Source organism: Nelumbo nucifera, chromosome 2 (assembly GCF_055504915.1).
Source record: "Nelumbo nucifera cultivar China Antique chromosome 2, China Antique-T2T, whole genome shotgun sequence".
Taxonomy (NCBI): domain Eukaryota; kingdom Viridiplantae; phylum Streptophyta; class Magnoliopsida; order Proteales; family Nelumbonaceae; genus Nelumbo; species Nelumbo nucifera.
This window is the reverse complement of record NC_142650.1, coordinates 109,379,567-109,398,148: the sequence shown is the minus strand read 5'-3', so window position 1 is coordinate 109,398,148 and position 18,582 is coordinate 109,379,567. Positions and strand designations below refer to the sequence as shown.

The window sequence follows — 18,582 nt, the reverse complement described above, 5'->3', positions numbered from 1 at the left end:
ATGAATCCATGCATCCCTATATATTCAATCCAAAAGATTTTATTCGCTCCTTTCTATTTTTTATGCTGTATCCTCTATTTAGTAAACCTGGTTTGGATTCTCTACTGTTTTTACTAATTTCCATAGGTTTTCATGAAATACAATATCAAAGTTCTCAGAGTCATATTTGGCCATTTTTAGTAGTTTAACTTGTTATTAATAAATATTCAATATCAAATTGCAACCCGAATTAAATTCAATCTGTTTACAGTCTACTTTTTTTCAAAATCAATTCTGGTATTGATAGAAATGGCATCCCTAATTCAACCAACTTTCAAACCACTAAAAGATTCAATTTTCTTATGTACTCAAATTCCATGTTATCTGTGAATTCCAACCAAATAACCATTAAAAAAAAAAAAAAAAAACCTCACATGGGTCAATAAACCAGCTGACCCGTCCATCAAAGAACAAAAAAGGGTTGTTAATTGATCATTTTGCTAAACTTGGTGGGACTTCCGAAGGATTCACAGTCTTCAATAATCTATTTGTCAACCACAAAATGTTTGGCTAGATTATGCCTTGTTAACTGTCCCATCCTTTTTGTGGGACAAGATGGTGATCTCAGATACCAGAACCTTTTTGGTTCCTTGGTGAATTCTCAGTTCTTATTATGCTGCTGCTGTTGAGAAGATTGGCGGTCCTCTCTGTGCGGAATGTGGATGAAAATGCACAGGATTATTTGAATGGGTTGATCAAACATGTGAAAGGATCGGGAACTCCGAGAAGACCCAGTTGGTCCATTGAGACTTACATGTTTGCAATGTTGGATGAAAATGCCAAGGATGGAGTAGAAAACGAGAGGCAGCGGCCGGGATAAACAGCCTAAGTACGTACCAACTCAATTTCAATTAACAATTATATAGATTAATTTGTCATGATCGAGTTGATGTTTTAAATTTCTAATCTTATAGTTCAATTGTAATAATGTTAGAATAAAAGTTCTTAGTTTCTTATTAATTGATGATCTTGAATAACAGAAATCTCTTTCCAGAGGGTCCGAAGTCGATCGAGTTGATCCAGAGCAAATGCTCTTCAATGCAGACAAGAAAAAGAAGGCAGCCGTCCCGGCTGGGATGGATTCGTGCACTTGATGTCGTGACCTTTTGACTAACAACAGAAGCCTGGCCAATGGCCACGAGCTTGACCCCTTACTACTTAAGCCATTAATTAATTGCCACAAGACTTTGAGAAAAAAAAAAAAAAGTCTTTGGCATGTCAAATGGGGAACAGTGTTGCATTTTCCTTGCAACTACTTACCGTGTTTGGTTTGTGGGTCAGTAATAGTCTGGATCCTAAAACCCTTTCGCTTTCTGTTCTCACCAGAACTAGAAGGAGAGTCCGGATCTCCTGTCCACACAAACTCTGCCTATGTTTACCCATATAACATCGCAGTCATACATGGAGAACATCTCTCCTCCTGCATACTATGCAGGGGGATATGCTCCCAAGGGGGTAGTGTATTGTGTAGACGTGAGCCGTGGGCAGAAGGGGTGTTTGTGGTGGCTTTGATAGACACAAAACTTGAGGATGGATACGTGTTGGCACAGAGGCTGTGCAACATTCTAGTCTGGCTGCTCTCCAATTCTGATTGACTAGGGCGGATTCATGGAGCGATATCATTAACCAAATTAAATTGAAAACCTTATATTTCCTCTGTCTTTATAAAAGGGGCATTGCTTGCACAGCAAAGCTAACCAATTTTGACCGTTTGGCTTTTCTCTACATGGTTTATCTTCCTCTGTTTTCTCTCAGCTATTCATATTCTCAAATCCTTCCTTTAGCGTAGAGTTCTTCATATTTAGGGATAGGCAATTTTTCCCATATAGTTGATCTTCATGAGGACCTGCCTCGAATGAGATTGGGATAGGGATGATTTTTCCCCCACAGAGACAGAGATAGTGATATAGGCGCATATGGCAAGGCCCCGGATTGTGCCACATGCCAGGTCGGATGAGATCCTAGCTGTTCACTTCCAACTACCTCCAACCACTTCATGGGAAGGTCAAGTACAAAAGGGGGATGCTCAGCTTCAAGGTAAGGCATTTTGCTCCTTCTTGCTCTCTAGCTTTTTTGTTCTTGAGCAACCTCATCTCAAGCCTGGTCCAAACCCTCTCAAGTAATTGACTAATTTGACCATCGGAATCTCCATCCCTGGGATAACACCCATGGCATCTGATGTGTGCTTTCCTCTTGCTCTCAAGTTGGATTCGTTGCCCTCAGCCAGAAGAGAAGTTACCTTGTTGCCTTCGGCCCCATCTTTAGTAACAACAAATAGAAAAACTTTTATCCCTGTCATGGGGGTGGAACGGGGCAGGGAAACCATCCCCTTGCCTCGATAGATTTGTAAGATATAATTATTTTATTTAAAAAATTGGAATGAAATAGAAATAAAAAATAGAATGAATTTAACAACCTAACAAAATGACTAGTAGGGAACCCCATGGAGATAGGGATGGAAAGAAATGACAAAGACAGGGATGAGGATGGGAATTTTCAAGGTAACAGGGACTGATGGAGAGTGGCACCCTGCCCTCACCTTGTTCCCCACCATTGCAATTCCTATTCATATTTAATAGTTGTATCATTACATTTAATTTTTTAGTGGTTCATATTTTAATTTCAAATTTAAGTTTCACATTCCTTTCATATTTTTTAGTTCCTTGATTATTATATGTGATACTTTCAATTTTATTAAAAGAATAATATTGTATATGTTAATTCTAAATTGTTCACCAAAACTTTATTTTAAGCTAAATACTAGCGGAAACCCATTCGATGCACGGGATTTGTTATGTAAAATAATAAAACATGTAAGAATATACAATTGTTTTATATAATAATTAATAATTATTTATATTTTACATACTATTCTTAATAATTTTTTTACAATACAAAAACAACAATTAGATTTAGATAGGGTTGTTTATCAAACTTTGGGATGGCAATTTTCCCCATTTCCCCAACCCCTATGGTGATTTGCCCCAAATGAGGCGGGGATGATGATGATTTTTCCCCCACGGGGATAAAGATGGAGAAATTTTCATCCCCGTTGGTGGGGATGGCACAGGGATGGGGAAAGCATTACCAAGCCTGTGGGGACCCCAATCCCTATCCCATGGGATCCCCACAAATATATGTATATATGCACATACGTCTATATATTAATATTTTTAAAGATATGGTTGAATCTTTTTGAATCTTTTATAATTGGATTGTACATTTTAATTATTTTTTATTTATTTTTTAATAAAATAAAAAACAAAAACATAATGGTTGACATTGTAAAGGATCACGAGGAGTGGGGATCCACATGAAGACGAGATAGAGAAAGGTTCCTTGTCCCCACCCCGCCCCATTTTCATTCCCAATCAAACTAATGAAACTGACCAATCCGATTTCTAGTATTTCTAGTCGTCTTTGGTTCAACAATTTCCTAACTCAAACGCGTTGGATTAGTTTCGCTTTGGCCATTTGTAAACTGACTAAAATCGAATGATTCAATCATAAATATATATTAATATTTTATATTTTAAATATATTTTTTAATACATTAAAATGAGAAAATTAAATTATTTCCTAGGCTAAAATATTTTATGTAATAAATTTAATTTTAAATTTACATTTTTAATAATGGCATTGTAATTTTTTTAATTTAAACTTAATTTTTAAAATCCATGGCTGTTATGGTGGCTCATCACAAATTTTTGAGAGAAAAGTTGGAACGTCTTAGGTTCCTTGCAAACGGAGAGAATTGTACTGTATCTTAAACTACCCTTATGGTTTATCTAATTGACTAAGTGTACCCTTACTGTTTGAAGATTGACTAACTCTACCCCTACTATTTCTAACAATTGACTAACTCTACCCTTACCGTTAACATCTATTAATATTCCGTCAAAACTTGTACACACGTGACATCACATGACGTTTAAATTTTTTTAAAACCCAATGCTACCCTTGGCCTTATCCCCTTCCTCCCGACTCGGCACACCCTTCCTCCTCCAACATCTCCCTCTTTCCTTTATTTTCCTCTTACAGTCACTAGAGAGAACCGCACTGTATCTACATTGTATAACAGAACAAAAAAAAAAAAAAAAAAAAAAACACAAAAAAAATAATTGTCGATCTTTTCACAATCAAGAGCCTAAAAGAAAATACAATTCTTTCTCTTTGCAAAATCCCGAGAGGACAAAGGGAAACAGAACAGAGAGGACAAAGGGAATTATCCAAAAAAAAGAGAAGATGAACATAGATTTTTAAGGTTTACTTGCGGGTCTTGATGAGAGGGAAACAAAAAGAAGTCCAATTTTTCTCTCTCACTCTCTCCTTCCTCTGGGAGACAGCGGCAACCCAACTCCCATCTCTCTCTCTCTCTCTTCTTCTTCTTCTTCCTATCTCTCTCTCTTCTTCCTCTGGGCGGCGACGGCAATAACCCCCTCTAATGACGTCTGATCTTTCTTTTTCTCTCTTCTTCCTCTGGGCGATGGCAACAACAACCCCCTCTGATGAAGTCCAATCTTTCTCTCTCTTTTTCTTCTAGTCGACGATGACAGCAACCCCTTTAAACTCCGATCTCTCTTCCTCTGGGCAATGGCAGCGACAACAACCCCTCTGTCTAATCTCTCTCTCTCTCTCTCACTCTCTCTCTCTCACTCTCACTCTCACTCTCTCTCTCTCTCTAGGCGACGACGACAACCCCTCTAAACTCCCCCTTCTCTTTCTTCTTATTGGCTCAAGACCTTCCTCTTCTTATGTTCCCTCCATGGCTTCTTAGAAACCTCGTTAATGGAGGTTGAAACTTATCCGTTCGACATGGGCTAGAAATGGGTTTGGAAGAAAGACGCACTTGATGTTAATCAAAGAAAGACACAAAGGAAGAGATACCCGAACAGCTAGATTTCAAAGAAAATTCTTCCTTTCTTCTGCTCTGCAAATTCTGCATTTTTAAGCTAAAGGCTCTTAGACCAATGCAAAATTAAATATTTTGGATTATAAAAAGGTAGTTTAGACATTTTGCACAGGTTTTGACGGAAGTCAACGGTATGAGTAGAAATAGGCAATTGTCAGAAACAGTAAAGATAGAGTTAGTCAATTTTTAAACAATAAGGGTACAATTGTCAGAAACAATATAGATAATTGTCAAAAAAGATAGTTTAGACATTTTGCACAAGTTTTGACAGAAGTTAGCAGTATGGGTAGAATTAGACAATTATCAGAAACAGTAGAGATAGAGTTAGTCAATTCTTAAACAATAAGGGTACACTTAATCAATTAACTAAACCTTAAGGGCAATTTAAAAAATTTACCCATTTTAAAATTTCCTCGAGAGACCACCTAAGACGTTTCACCCTCATCGAGGTATTCAGTCTCAGGCCCAAGCCCAGTCGAGTCTAAAAGTTCCTCTTCCTGACCTTTGAGCTTCTGCGTGTCTGTTCTAATATCTAGCTATAACATAGAATTGAAAACCCATAATTATTAATCCATTTCCTTTTTCCTGTTTACATGCTATGGTCCTGTTGCTCGGCGCAGTTTCTTTGGGATTGCTACAAGTATCTTGGTAGAGTTACCGACCGCAACCACGCCTCTGCTATCGCCCAAGATTCCATTAGACAAAGCCTTCTGATCTAGAATAGTTTTTTCATTGAACACAAAGGCATCAGAAATATATGCAATGTTCTTCACAAAATTCACAGTAGACATTCAAGAGAATACATGGCCTTCAGCCATGCATATGCAGTGTCCTTCACGCTTACAAAGGTCACGGGCTCATCATACTAGGAAGATTTTTTTTTTTTTTTGATAGATACTCGGAAGATCCTTCTCATATCTTGTTCAACAATCATCAAAAGCTTCTAAAAGCATCCATAAAATATTTCTCCAAGTCAGATTTCACTCAAAACAATCTAAGTTAACTGGTATTGCCAGCTCAGGTCTTTATGAGAAAAATGAAATTTTATCTTTTACACTTTCATGGTGCTCATGCCAGCAAACACATGCAAATTTGGATAATTCAGATGTATGGAATAAGGACAAGTGGTCAAATGATTGACAAATCCAGATCACTCAAGTCTTTCTGAGACAGACTTTCTACTTTTGAGTCTGGGCTCTAGTCCTTCAATATTTTGAGAATTGCAACAATACAAGTCATCAGCTTTTACCCTAAAAATAGAAGTAAATCAAAAACAAAGCATCAACAAACATTTGGGCATAAATTAGATTCATTTGGACCCGCATTGATAACCTAGATACACAAGGAAACCAAAAAACACTGATCTGAGACCTCAACTTCAAAATTCTAGGCAGCTTAGTAGAACAATGTCTCCAACACTAAGAGTTGACTATAGAAAGTAATAAAGAATCTATTTGCACCACCATTGATAAGCTAGCTAGATAGACAAGGAAACCCGGCATACCCTGAACTGACCTCAACTTGAATATATAGCTTCAGAACTCTAGCTTAGTAGAACAATGTCACCAACACTAAGGCCCCGTTCACTTTTCGGTAAGTTACTTACCCAGGTAAATGCAATTACCTGGAAAAGTTTTTCCTGAGAAACACTTACCTGGGTAAGTGCATTTACCCATGTTATTTTATTTCCCAGGTAAACAAGGCAATGATCATTTTAGCCATAGATATTCATTATTAAAAGAGGCATTTTTGTCCCATTCAATTCTTGGCAACTTCCCACTATGTGGGAAAGTTATTTACCCATCTAAGAGATGGATATCACTTTCCTAGGTAAGTGATAGCCAGAAAAATAAACTCCCCCTCTCAAAATCCAAAAAAAGAACACCCCCTAAGAGTTGACTAATAGAAAGTAATAAAGAATCTATTTGCACCAAGTAGACATCTCTGCCAGAATTTCACCAACTACAAACTAAACTGTCAGTCTGACTTCTCATCAGTGGAATTAAATAGGTTTTTCAATTGCATATCCAACATGAGCAAAGATATAGCGAATCCAATGTGTTATGGGATAACTGTGACCATTTTAGTAATAGAGTTCACCATGCTTGTCATTTGTACTAATGTAAATGAAATTTCACTGCAGGGAAATGAAGCCTTAATTTCTTGAAAGAGATAAAAACATGAACCATTTTTTTATCAGAAACACGGAAAAGAATTCATTAAATTTAGATAAAAAGGTACAACAAGAAGTTGCGGAAAGAAACAGACTCAAGTGTACATATTAGGCTCAGAAAATTACAAGTGAGACGAATACATAGACCGTCTCTGAACCCCTCGTTTAGCCAGCCCATCCGCCAAATGGTTTGCGGATCTTCTCACCCAATTGACTTGAACCATCATTTCTTTAGATAGCCATTACAACCTTCTATAATCATTCCTTAAATTCCAGATTACACCTTCTCCCTTTTTCAGCCAGCTCACAATTGTTCTCAAGTCCCCTCCAATAATCATCCTTTCAATACCCAATTCTTTTTGCTTTCTCCACCCCATGAACTGCTGCCAAAAATTCTGATCTGAGTAATCACCTTGCCCAATTGGACCAAAGTACAATAAGAGTATAACTCCCTCATCCCTAATTACACTGCCAATGCCTGATAGACCTGGATTGCCCACACAACTACCATAAAAATTTAGCTTCTTCCATCCGCAACTTAGCGGTGACCACTGCACACACAGACTTTTTGTCTTCTAGAGGAAGAGTTGACTATTGCACCCCAAGATCTAAAGAAATCTTCAACCTTGAATACAGAGAAGTGATTCAATGTTCTAGCCCAGTGTGCCACTTTTGAGATTATACCTCTATCAAAGCTTCCTTGCTTCTCTCTTTGCTTTCAAAGATCCTTAAATTTCTTTCTTCCCAGACCGACCACGCTCTCCACAAGGTTCAACCCCTGCTCTTAGAGCAACTAAAAGCAGGGCTAAATAACCCTTCCAAGCTGAAGAAAGGGTCCACCTGCACCCAAAAAGAGAAGAAAACCAATCCCATATGCAGCCAACAAAAGGACATGAGTTGAAGAGATGAAGAGCAGTATCACCATTCAACTTGCACAAAAAACACCTGTTGGGGGACAAGTACCAGTTTGGTCTTTTTCTTTGGATTATGTCACATGTATTAATACAACCATGAAACAGTGAAGCACATCCCAACAGAAGACACCAACTTTTGGTGGAATGGGGGGATCCCAAATTTCCTTAATAGGGAATGAAGGGGATGGGGAATTGATCACAAGGGAGTTGAAGAAAGACTTACAATAAAAAAGCCTTGCAGCATTAGGAGCCCACACTCTAGCATCCAACCCATCTTCCCCAGAACCACTGAATTTAACAAGCTTAGCAAACTTGACACACTGGATATTAAGACTCTAAGATTCCTAGTGAACCCAAGGTTCCAATTAAGCCCTGAGTGGGAAGAATGCTGGGAAATGAAATCGGACATTGGTCTACCCTTAAGGCTGGAAAGAGCAAAAAGGAAAGGAAAAATCTCAGACAGAGGACGCTCCCCAACCCAAACATCTTCCCAGAATCTGATATTCTGACCCGAAGCCAGATCATACCTTGCATGGTTGACAAAGGCAGGAAGGATATCATGGATAGCTTTCCAAGGAGCAGTCAAAGTCGCTCTGTGCAGGCAACCAGCATCCCATCCATTGTTTGACAGCCTGTGGATACTTGCAATAACTTTGTGCCACAATCTTTCGTTTTCCTTAGGAAACCTCCAAAGCCATTTGCTTAACAAGGCCATACTTTTCAATCTAACATTTCCAATTCCAAAACCTCCTTCAACCTTCAACTTGACCACCTTTTCCCATCTTACCAAGTGATCATTCATACCTTCTCCAGGCTTCCACAGAAAATCCCTCATGATTTTCAAAGAGCCATGTTCTCCGGCCCAATTGGGGTGGGTGACTCTCTCAGGGCTGAAATCTATGCAGTTATGGAAGGAGTTCAAAGAGCCAAGGAACTGAATATAAGAAAACTCATCATTGAAGGGGATTCGGAGGTGGTGGTAAGGTGGCTAAGTAAAGAAAACAACAGCTTATGGAAGAACAGTAACAAGAGGAGGAAGTTTAGGTGGCCGGTTCAAGAGATGGAAGTTAAGATGAGCTGGGTGAAAAGATCAGCTAACTCTTTTGCGGATGGGTTAGCTAAGCAAGGAGTCAATAGGGAGACTTTGTTTAGGGCACAAGTGTAACTTTTTTCCTTTTTGTTCTTGGGAGTGTTTAGCTCCATTTGGAAGATAAGAAAGTTTATCTTCCTCTCTGTAATTACTTTTATGATTAAGTAATGAATTGTTGTTATTGATCCAAAAAAAAAAAATCCCTCATGATTTTTTCAATTTTTCTCACCACTCCATGGGCCTTTTCCACCCCACTAATCTCTTCTCAAGCCTTTCCACCACTGGAATCCAAAATCTAGCGGTTCTAGGGTTGCCCCCAACAGGTAAACCAAGATACCTCAAAGGCCAATCCCCTCTCTCATAACCTAAAGATTCTTCTCAAGCCCTCAACTCACCCTCTTCTACATTAATGCCAGCCACTACACTTATGGACCAATTTATTCTCAAATTGGACATCCTTTCAAAGAGCTTTACTACCAACCTCAAGTTTTCCACCCCATCTTTGTTATCCAATCCCCATCACAAAAGACTAGGATATCATCTGCAAACTACAAATGAGTAATCAAAACTCCATCACTCCCTTACAAGGATCTCCGCAACCAAAGTAAAAAAGAAAAGGAGAGTAGAGGACCCCTTGTCTTAGACCTCAAAAGCATTCAAAAAAGTCATCCACCGAGCCATTTACAATTACTGAACAATGACTTGTTTGCAACCATCCTCTGATCCATTTGCATCACTTATCCCCAAATCCACACCTTCTCATAGTATTAATCAATAACTCCAAATCCACCAAATCATAGGCTTTTTCCAAATCCAATTTAATTGATATTCCATTTTTCCTTAGCCTCTTTTGGGCCACACACATTTGGAAGAAATTAGGATTTGGTCAACTATTTGTCTATCTTGAATGAAGGCCCCTTGATATTGGGAGATAAGTCAGCGGAGTACCTTTTTGATTCTCAAGGAGAGGACCTTAGCAATGATTTTGTAGAGGCTGATGACTAAGCAAATAGGTCTGAACTCCCCAGGATGATTAGCACCAATTTTCTTTGGAACCAAGCCTAGAAAAGTTTTCATACACAGGCTCGTTACCCCCCTTCTATGGATTTCCTTAGATACTGTCACCAAATCAGCTTTAATTATGTCCCAATAGACTTGATAAAACGCCATTGTAAAACCACAAGGCCCCAGAGTTTTGGATCTCTCCATAGAGAATACAGCATCCTTAATTTCAACCTCACAAATTGTCTTTTAAGTACCTCCACTTGATTTTCTCTCAATACCTCCCATTCAAGCCCATCAACATTCTCTCATTAATAGGCCTTCTACAGATCATGGTGAAATTGCAAACGCATGATCCATTACATATTCATTATTGATCCCATGGTGAAATTGCAAACGCATGATCCATTACATATCCATTCTTCCATCTTCCACCAACACACAAGGATATCTTTGTTCTCTCTAGTACATGCATTCCAACATACAAGGACTATATCAACACCATTTCCCTACACACACAACTCTAATATGCATAATTGCACATACAAGTTATTCATGAAACTTCAGTGTAAATTTTTAAGGAATCTATAATCCTGTAATTAATAAAAAGAATATCATTACATTATAACATGTCCATGCATAAAATATGTGAATATGCACAAGCATATGAAATGGAGCCACTTCAGACATTTAAATCTCGCATACTGAACCCATGGTCACTTAAACTCTGTTTGGTTTGAAGGAAAAAGTAGGGAAAGGAAGGGAAAGGTAAGGAAACCTTTACATTCTAACCTAAAAATTTAATCTATAGTTCTGATTTAAATTCTAAGCATATCATAGAAGTAATGCAAATTTAGCTTCCACTCAACTAATAACTATCACAAATCACTGCATTTAACTTACCATATAGAACCCTTAAGAGCATGCAGCATTCCAATATGCTAATCTTAAACCGATCAAAAGAGTAAGTTGGAGAAAGGCCTTGTTGAGCTGAGTTGCATCAAACGCCATAACCATGTTAAATAGATTAATCAGAATGTGAACCAGGTTGACCAATATGAAGAATTTCAACTACAACAGGCTCATGTTAAGGCCCAGTCCATATTCAACCCAACCCAACCCAAGTTGCACACCTAGATCATAATGGCCATAATTGGTATAACTCCAATATGTTAGCATACAGACCTCCGCACTATTTACAAAAATAAATGTCCAAACAGATTAATCAGAATGCGAACCAGGTTGACCAATATGAAGAATTTCAACTACAACAGGCTCATGTTCAGGCCCGGTCCATATTCAACCCAACCCAACCCAAGTTGCACACCTAGATCATAATGGCCATAATTGGTATAACTCCAATATGTTAGCATACAGACCTCCGCACTATTTACAAAAATAAATGTCCAAATTTCAGAGTCATTGACAAAGTGGCATATCAACACGTATGTCCAGAACCATCACAATTTTAACAGATAAAGATACCATCTAGGTTTCACCAAACAATAAATTATGATAACACTGTAAAGTAGTAGATCACCTAATAAGCATGAAGCCCTTGTGTTTCACTAGGAATCCAACAGCCAGAATTCATACAAGAAACTGCAGTACTGGAATTCTAGTGATTTGTACAGGCAGAAACTCTACAGACTGAGAAAGATCAGGAATGCCAACTTCAGAACGGAAGAAAGTGAAAAAAAGATTGTTCCAAGTTCTAGTTAGAATCCCTTACAAAACAAGTCGACAACCAGCAAATAGATCTTTAAAAAGAGAACTAAAATGTAGCCTGAGGAAGAAGGTGACAACTACTGAATGGACAATCATTAAAAAATTAAATCAAAGATAAAGCAGACTGAAGCCAAAAAATTGAAACCACAATGGTGCACAGATAGGTTTCATATAGTTGCAGCATAGAATGTGCCATTAGGAAATGCACCACCCGAGAATACTATGTGAACCAGGAATTATAAATTACAAAGGTAACCAAATTATAAGCCAAATAATGTCCATAAAACCAGCACAGACAGACTTACACACTGGAGCCAACAAAGAAATCCTTGCGAACCAACAAGGAAGATAGAGTTCTTCAGATGCAAAGATGCCCTAACTAAAATGCTTCCAATCATTTATACCAATAAAGGACACCTAACAAGAAGAACACCCAACATAAAAGAAGATGCATCAATGAAACAAAAAGCATTGCAGCACAGCACATGAACATTCACTTCAAGATTCTTAGATCTTGTCGAGCTTTTCTGCCTTGACAACAGGGTTGGCTTTAGCTATTGCATCCCGGGCAGCAGTCCGATAATCAATGGGGCAGTCATGCTTGTCGGAGTAACGATGAACCGCACAGAAAACGTTTCCACACCGACAATTGAACCCTGTTAAGCCAACACGCTTCCTGCAAGAGTTGCACCTATTCGGACCCTCTTTCACCTTCGCCTCTACCCCCTCACTTGACGCTGGGGCACAAGATACTTGTGTTGAGATGACCTTGGGCTCTACTGAACCAATAGAAACATCCACAGAGCCGGCAACAACAGGCTCCTTTCCATTACTGCTGCTGCTGCTACCATTTACGATATTCTCTATGGATGACGCCGCAAGTTTTGCCTGCTCCTGCTTCAACACCAAATCCTTATGGCACTTTGAGCACATGTTCATGGTAGCCGCGCTTCCAAAGAAGCCGCAGTTGTTAACACAGAGAATAGGACCTTCAGGAGCTTCGCATCCAGTCTCGTCGTGCTCCATTTTATCAACTCTCCTGGGAAAAAGAAAACCACTCAAAATCTCAAAACAAAACTCAGTAGAAATCCACCAGCAACCTAATCCACACGTACACAAAATAGACAGATTGATAACAGATGTAAGTAACTCATAAACCATGGTCCTAAACAAACAAAATACATTTAGACAAGGCTAGAAACAACAAAGAACAATAAGGCAACTGAACGTAAACATATACTATAACCTGAAAGCAGAAACAGCACTCACCGGCCAAACAAAATATCCAAGCTACAGAATAGAAAATAAATACAGACCAATCCGCGTAGAAAGAAGAAAATTTTCCCCAAAAGCTCCGCCTTGGCCAACCACTAACCACACGTATCATAATTGTAAATTTTACATGAAAAACAAAAGAAAAGAAAATGAAAATGTAAAACACAAAAGAATTCAAACTCCATGTTTGCATTATGTCCTCATGTTATCAGAACCCAGACAAGCCTGGAGCCATTCAAATTCTCCTTTGAGACAAGAAAGCTTAAGCCAGCCTCTTGTTTGAAAATGGAAAACCCAAAACCACGCCCCCAAGAAAATGTAAATTGCTAATAACATAGAAAGACCTCGACGTCATCGGATTGTACACGCAAAATATGAATTGTGTGCATCAAAATCGCCATGGTAAAGAATAAACCCTAACCCCCAACAAAACGATGGGGAAGACAAAACCTGACCCTATTACTGAGACAAATAATAAGAATTTGAAACCCTACCCAAAATTTTCAAACACGTAGGGAAAAAAGCCCTCACCTGTTCGCCAGGATAAAAGACTTCTGGACGCGATTCCTTTGGCCGATCGCGAATCTTAATCACACCAGATGGCTCCTGTCGCCATAAGAATAATAACCAGAATTTAATCGAACGAAACGGTAGCTCAAACAGAATCAAGAACAAGTACAAATAAAATAAAAGTAAGTAATGAGAAAAAAAAGAAAGAAAAAAATCAAATAATAAAAAGAAAGAGAAATGGATGAAACCCTAACCCTAGCAAAGACGCGATCAGAAAATTAAGAGTACATCAGCGAGAGGTATAAAAGCGAAGGGAAAGGAAGAGAGAGAAGGAAGAGGAGGAGAGACAGAATGAAGGCGATGGGTTTGTGTTAATTTCACCTCTCTTTTCTCTCTCCACCTTCTCTATTTAATCTTTCTCTGCAAACGAAGGCTTTCACTCAGTCGGTGAAGCCAATTTGCCTGCCCGGATTACCCGGATTGCCCATTTTGCCCCCGCTCAAGCTGCTCTCATTTATGCTTCTGCTATTTCTATTTTGTACCGTTTATTCTCTTCCCATTTTTCGAGGCAATGGAAATATAGAACTTATCCAGGGGCTTTATTGGTATTCTGTCCTTGTTGCACTTTCCTATACGTCTATATTCCTACCTTGTTGTGGCGTATTGTGATTTGAATTTTCGTTTTACCATTTTTATCCTTCGTGCTTTTACTATTTTACCCTTTTTATATAACAACCATTTTTCGGTTTTTTTTAACTTTTATTAATTCCTTTTCCCATTAATAAACAGCTTTATTTTGGGATTAACTCATCATATCTAACGGTTGAAACTTAAAAGCGCATTTTATGGCATCTCGGTGTGAACGGTTGGATTACAACTCAATGTATCCTGAGAAAAAAGAGAAAAACAGATGGCACATGATGAGCAGAAGAGGTAGATATTTTGTAAAAAAAATCTTGTATTGGCCATAGATTATAGATAGTAAGTATAACAGCTTTAGTTATATGATTTTATCCCGATTAATAATTGGGTAGATTTTGTGTTTTTTTTTATTTTGAGATTATTTTGTTGATAATATATAAAGGTTTATTAGATTTTTTTTTTGCATTTTTAATATATTTTATGTTTAAAAGGGGAAATTTAGGCCATGCTTGTTTCGATTTTTCTTTTTTCTCATTCTTATTTAAGATAAAATTCTAAAATGGAAAATAATGAGTAAAAATAGGTAAAATGAGAAAATATTGCTATGAACCAAATACTTTTTTTCTAAAAATGAATTCTTTTCATATTGACAAGTGTTTTATGTTTCTCATTTTCATTCTTCAAAAAAACATTGTGTTCATAAACTGCTAGCCTAAGTCTGTAACAATCAATGTTTACCAATTGGCATAGATGTTTTGTCAAAGTACTTTTGTAAAAGTGGTTTATAAAAGTAATTTCGTAAAAATGCTTTTATAAAAGTGCTTTCGTAAAAGTACTTCCATAAAAGTGTTTTTACAAAAGTACTTTTATAAGTGTTTTCATAGTGTTTTTATAAAAGTACTTTAGTAAAAGTGTTTCCATAAAAGTACTTTTACAAGTGTTTTCATAAAGTGCTTTTATAAAAGTACTTTTGTAAAAGTGATTTTATAAAAGTACTTTCATAAATGTACCTTCGTAAAGTGCTTTTATAAGTGTTTTTATAAAAGTACTTTTGTAAAATACTTTTATAAAAGTGTTTTCGTAAAAGTACTTTTGCAAAAGTGTTTTTGTAAAAGTGCTTTGCAAAAGTAAACACCTATGCCAACAGTTTTGTAGGCAAAGTGCTTTAGTAAAGTAATTTCATAAAAGTTCTTTTGTGTAAAAGTATTTTTATAAAAATGCTATCATAAAAATACTTTTGAAAAAATGCTTTCATAAAAGTGTTTTCGCAAAAGTAAATATATATGGCAACAGTTTTGTAGGTAGAGTTTCCTCAAATAATGAAAATGAGCAAAATGGGGCATGATTATTTTTCATGCGGTAGACTACTCAATTTTTGTGCTATGGGGCTGATTTTTTATTCTAAAAAGAATTTAACCCATGGCAAGAATTTTGTAACCAAACACTCTAATGTCATTCGTTCTTGCCTAAAATGGGTAGAATTAAATTAAAAGAATGAGGCACAGTACAGTGAACCAAACATAGCCTTAATAGATGATATAAGATAACTTTGGTTAAAAACACTTTTGAATATATTTGGGACTATTGCCATTTTCTAAAGCACCATTTGTATGGAATTTTGTCTTCAAAAAAAAAAGGACAATAGCTGGTTTTTGTTATTTATTTATGACAGATTTTTAAGGCTTCTTTATGACAGTTGGATGCTATTTTTATATTATTTCTTTATAACTCCGTGAACATTTTTTATTATTTCTTTATGACAACTAGACACCACTACATGCCACATTAGATTAAAAAAAATGAGAAAACATTTTACCAAAACATCATTTTCACATTTCTTATAAAAAGTGGTTTCACATAGGGGGTGAACATTTGGCTTATTCAATTAAAAACCGAATTGAATAAATCAAATTTTTTAAAAATTGGATTTAAAAAAATGACAACCAAACTGAAATCAAAATTTGGATTTCAGCAATATATATACTATATAATATATAATATTTATTATAATATATATTATAAATTCAAATTTCATTAATATTATATATTAATATATAAATATATTATATATTATATATTATATTAATATATAAATGTATTATATAAAGCTTTAAGTTATTATTTGCACAAATAATTATAGATCTATGGAAGTGTTGGGTTTAGGTGACGTGGTCCCTTTTACGTGCAGGAAATGGTATTTGGACGTGAAATTATTTGAAGTATGCCAATTTTACTCAAATGAAGGCATGGAGTGGGAGGTGATGTGTGCTTTTTATCATTTTGTATTTCCCTGGTCGATGCTTCTTTACCATTTGCACCATCGTCCCTCCCTATCCCACTCCTCGTCCCCCGATTGCTACTCTCTTCGAGAATCCCAACATAAGAGACAGATCGAGATTGCTCGGTTGTAGGTTGAGCCCCACCACCTCATCGAAGCCCATCCGCTTTGATGACATCCTTGATCGGAAATACAGATCTTGTTGCTGCTTCTTGATGTTAGTACACGCCACTTTCACCCCAGTAGATAGAATTCCGGCCACAGGATCTGCCATATAGGATGCAAAGTGCCACTTCCCACCGCCACCTGGCAAATGTATCGATTTAAAGGACGGACACTTTGATACTACATCTACAACTGGAAGAGAGTTAGAATTTGAGACATGCATTTAACGATTCATGAGATAAAACCACTAAGAGGAAGGAAGAATAAAATAAAAATGAAGCCCGATCTCCATGACTCAATCCATTGAAGGCAGGGATAGAGAATGCAAGATTCGATGCTTCCCTTTTAAAAAACTCAACAACCATTGCAACTCATCTCTTCTTGAACGAGTATTGATTATCTTACATTTGCTCTTTTAGTTTCGATACTGTAATAAGTAAATTTACTGGGCAGCCGACGTTGCCCAGCTAGGATGATGTGGCAGGGTGATAGCTGGGCGGCCACATGTCTCGTAGGGCCAGATAAACCATGACCCGAACACCATTCCCCTAATTCTAAAGTTGATGAATGGAGTAGTCCAATTCGTTTTTCGACTGAAGAACTTCAAGTTGATGTCTAGATGGGCATCTGGCCCCTTTGGTGTTCCTCGATGCTTGTCGCAATCTTGAGAACTGGGCAATATGGAAAATAGCCGAGGAATCTTCCCATTGTCGACTGTAGAACTCTAAGCGCTCTGACCTCGGAATCCGAACACCACTCCCCCAGTTCTGCAGCCGAAGATGGGGAGTGCTTGGCCCGAACTGTTGTGCGGCTGCGTAGCTCGGTAGAGAGCCGAGGTGTCAAACTGAGCTTCCAAGTCTGTCCCGGTGGAGCCGAGGAACGGCTCTGATTCCAAGTGGAAGTCGAGCTTCTGTGTCGTGGTGATGCTCGGCCATGGTGCGTTGAGCTTTGGAGTTGGGTCTGTATTTCGGAGTTGGGGCTTGTGTAATGCTCGGCTATGATGTGCCAAGCTTCCGAAGTCGGGGCTTAGCTCGACTGTATGCCAAGGAAAGGCCTTTTGCTGCCGATCGGAGGCCGAGCTCCAGAATTGAGGTTGTGAAGCTCGGCCATGGGGCGCCAAGCTGTGGAGACGGGTTCCTTTTGGGTTGCCGAGTTATGAAATAGGTCGTTGCAATTCGTCCACGCCTTGTCAGTCATTGCCAAGGAGTCTTCTGCTCGTCGGCTACATAACTTAAATGAGAACCGAAGTTTCGATTCCCGAACCACTCCCCCAGTTCTGCTGTCGAGGAGGGGGGTGCTCGGTCAGACTACTGCATGGCCTTGTAGCCTTAAGCGGCCTAGTCGAGGACTTGAGTGGCCTAGCCGAGGGATTGCGTCAAAGGTTGGACTGGTACTGTAGTTGAACCACTACAATTAATAAGCGTAACCACTGCCTATAGAGGATGTTGCTTCGGTTTTTTAGGCTTCCCGTTATACGTTATTGGTCGCGCCGATTGGTCTTTCGAGGCGTTGTTAGAGGTGCTTCATCTGCACCGTTGATCTCTCCTCGGTCTGTGCACCTTATGGTTATAAATGGGAAGACGAGAGGGGGGGACCCCCTATCCTCAATATTGCTTGCAAGAAGGTGTTTGGCACTCACTGCTTAGAAGGTTGTTCGGAAGATAGCTCGGCAACTAGCATGGCAGATAGCTCGGTGGCCTTCGCTCCTTAGTTCATGTAAATTGCCCGGTATGTCCTTTTCATCTCGTCAGTCCTCTTCCTCTTCTGGGTCCTTCAGTAGTTTCGGTTCCAGCTCTTCTCACGGCTCAAACTATGAGCCTGAGTTGAGAGATTTTGTGGCTGCCAAAGTTGAGG

The 18,582-nt window shown here is 38.2% G+C and overlaps 1 pseudogene across 2 annotated transcripts; it reads right to left on the bottom strand.

Annotated features, from left to right (window-relative positions):
- Window positions 1-11,996: 11,996 nt before the first annotated feature.
- On the bottom strand, window positions 11,997-14,071 carry LOC104613027 (zinc finger A20 and AN1 domain-containing stress-associated protein 8 pseudogene; annotated as a pseudogene). Of its 2 annotated transcripts, XR_016082528.1 has the most exons (4): window positions 13,898-14,071; window positions 13,665-13,739; window positions 13,128-13,228; window positions 11,997-12,897 (listed from the first exon to the last, which is right to left on the bottom strand). The product of XR_016082528.1 is annotated as a zinc finger A20 and AN1 domain-containing stress-associated protein 8 pseudogene, transcript variant X2 (transcript). The 2 variants fall into 2 exon arrangements; XR_016082527.1 differs by lacking the exon at window positions 13,128-13,228.
- Between the last annotated feature and the right edge of the window lie 4,511 nt (window positions 14,072-18,582).